Source organism: Sorex araneus, chromosome 2 (assembly GCF_027595985.1).
Source record: "Sorex araneus isolate mSorAra2 chromosome 2, mSorAra2.pri, whole genome shotgun sequence".
Taxonomy (NCBI): Eukaryota; Metazoa; Chordata; class Mammalia; order Eulipotyphla; family Soricidae; genus Sorex; species Sorex araneus.
Genome location: NC_073303.1, coordinates 301,903,233 through 301,906,340, shown reverse-complemented (window position 1 = coordinate 301,906,340; position 3,108 = coordinate 301,903,233). Strand labels below are relative to the sequence as shown.

The window sequence follows — 3,108 nt, the reverse complement described above, 5'->3', positions numbered from 1 at the left end:
CAATCAATCCTGCCCTAGCCATCCAATTAGTTTACTATGGCCTTCGTTTTCTCTTCGCAGACAGTCACCATAAGAACACAACCCAAAATCTCATTTCTGTTACTCCTTATCCTCCTATCTCTCCTCATGTTTCAAAGCACATTCACTTTCTCCTTAGCAGGTATGCTTCCCTTTATTCTGGGTATGGATATACTGACCATAGCCAGCAATGTCCTGACAGGCCCCATGTATCCATTTGTCCTTCAGAAACTTTTTACCTCTCAATATTGCCAAGTTTGACAGCTATCATATGTCACCCCAGGGATCAGTGTCACAATCAAGCAAAAAGCAGAGACCAATAAGTCTACTGATAAAGAGAAGGGGCATAGAATGATCAGCTAGTGTGAGATTGGTTCTTACAGTTGATAATCCAAACACTGAGACACTATACCCTCTTCTGTTGTGATAATTGCCAGGGCTTATAATCAATTTCAAAGTCATCATTTATCTAATCTACTTGACTTACTTCCACTACTCAAATAATGGAGGAAGTAAATAAACTAACTTAAGTTTCTGGTTTAAAAGGAAGCAAAAACACCCTGTAATTTTCCTAATAATTGTAGAAACTAAAAACCTAAAGTTGTCTTGGACAAGGTCAAAAGCCAGAAATCAAACTAGGATGCCCAATTCACACTCAGAATTCTCCTTTGAGTCTATTTTTCTTCTTTTCTTCTCAAGAAAACATTCCTAAACATCCTTACTACTGACTTCTCTGTAGCTCTGGACATTTAGAAAACTTGTCTTTCTTTTGTTTTTCAATTAAAATAATTTTAAATCCACACCATCTAGGAGTGGAAGCATTATATCATATGGTAATTCTATTTTCAATATTGTGAGAGTTCTTTATGACAATTATGTTAATTTGCATTTTCACTAACAGTCAGTTAATCTCATTTCTTTTTTGTTCTATTTCATCATCAGTACCCATCTTTACCAACAAAATGGCATGTCGGATTTCAGAAGGGAGAACATTGGGAACGACATATCCATCCTGCGGAATTTGGTATGTGGGCAGGTGGACATGGCTGTCAAAGAGATCCGAGTAGAAGTCGTGAGTAATCCTCTCCATTGCCTTTCTGGAAGATGTGATAGATCCATCAGGACATCGGAGGGCAGTCATCTTGGTCTTGTAGTTGGCAAAGAATAGGTGAGCGTTGCAAATACTTTTCCCGGCTTCTGCTGCACTGGCCAACACTGCTGCTCTTCTCTCTTTGAGGTCTTCCTTTATCGCATCTCTGCACAGCTTTGTGAGCTCGGACGTTAGCTTGTGGTTGCCTGAGGCTCACACCAAACCACGTTGACGAATTAGCTCGAGAGTTTCCAAAGACAGGCATCTGTTTGTGGCTTTCTCACTCTCGGCATTCTTCGCACAGACATGGAGGTGCTGAGCCAGTCAATCGTATTCCTTGTAGATGTTATCAAGGATGGCATCTTCCCACTTTGCTGCAGTAGTTCCAAAGAGCTCCCAGTTGGTGGTCATTCTGGGAGTTGCCTTCTTGGACTTAAATTTTCCAGACTTTTCTCCCCGCTCTGTGAAGTAGAATTTTGCACGAAGGAGACGGTGGTCTGATCCTGTTTGGAATTTTGGGATGACAGCGACATGTCAGGCAAAACCTTCGATTGAATATGATGTGGTCAATTTCATTGTGTCCACTGGGAGACTCCCATGTCCAGAGTTTAGATTCAGCCTTCTGGAACTGTGAGTTACCATGGATGGTCTTGGTCAACATGATGAATTCAGACAGTCTCTCACCCTGATCATTCCATTCTAGGCCATGTGTCCAATGTGGAGTTCTTCGGGCAACCTTCTCAGACCTATTTTGGCATCAAAATCACCAACAATGATCTTGTAGAAGCTGTGGTCTTCTTTATAGAACTTCTCCAGTTCCATGTAGAACCTCTCAATTTCTTCTTCATAGTAGTTGGAAGTTGGTGCGTGGATGATGAAGATAGAAACTGCAGGCAGTGAGCCACATCTATTCAAGCGTAATCGTCCAATTTGGGTTGTTAGGCATTCGAATGAATCGATACTCATGGCCAAGTTTGTGTTGACAAGGACACCAACGCCACCAACGCTTCTGTTGTCACATGTTCTGAGGAACAATTCTTCTCCAGTGTCGAAAATGGTGTGATGTGATTGATATCTCCTTGTTTCAGTCAGGCCAATGATGTTGTACTTGATCGTCTGTGCTTGCACCATCAGGTCCTCGATGGATGCTTCTGATGCCAGTGTCCATGCGTTGAAAGTACAATCATTTTAGTCTTTCTTCGTTTTGGCAGTCTAGTTCGTCCCCAAGATTTTTTCAGCCTCTCCTTGCTCATCTTTCTTAATGCTGCCATATTGGGGGCTCTTTCGGTGACAGGTGAATGAGGCCAATTGTTGTTACTGTTGTTGGTATATCGAATACGCCATGGGTAGCTTCCTAGGCTCTGCCGTGTGGGCGAGATACTCTTGATAGCTTGCCGGGCTCTCTGAGAGGGACCGAAGCTTTTAGGGCAGCATCCAATTGCCCTTAGAGGTGTTACCATGGTTCACACCAAATTTGAACCCTATCAAATATGGTGCGGGAATAATGGGTATTAAGGGTTTTATGGTGTGTTTCGGCCGTGCGTCGGAAGAGCAGCCTGGAGCGTGACGGTGGCTGGGTAGTGGATGTAGTGGGGGTCAGCCAGTGAGGTATATATCTGGCTTGGGTAGGGTGGGGCGTCTGGGTTTGACCCCTCCCTCAGATGCCAGAGATTGGAGAAGGCAGACAGACAGAGGATCTTGTTTCCAGGTCTCGTTGAACCTAGAGTTCAAGGTCGCAAAGCACCTGGTCCAGACAAGGTCAGACCCAAACACCTGAAGAATCTGCCGCCAGTACTCATCAATACACTGGCTTGACTCTTCACATGTAACCTGTCTGAATGCAAGGTTCCGTCTCAGTGGAAAACCAGTAGGACCGTTCTGTTGTACAAGAAGGGAGACATCCACGACATCGGCAACTATCGCCCAATCTGCCTGCTATCTGTCATCTACAAGTTGTTCACTCCTGTCATAGAATAGACAGAACACTAGACGAAGGACAA

The 3,108-nt window shown here is 43.8% G+C and overlaps 1 pseudogene; it reads right to left on the bottom strand.

Moving 5' to 3' along the window:
* Positions 1 to 919: 919 nt before the first annotated feature.
* LOC129401871 (uncharacterized) lies at positions 920 to 2,284 on the bottom strand (annotated as a pseudogene).
* Between the last annotated feature and the right edge of the window lie 824 nt (positions 2,285 to 3,108).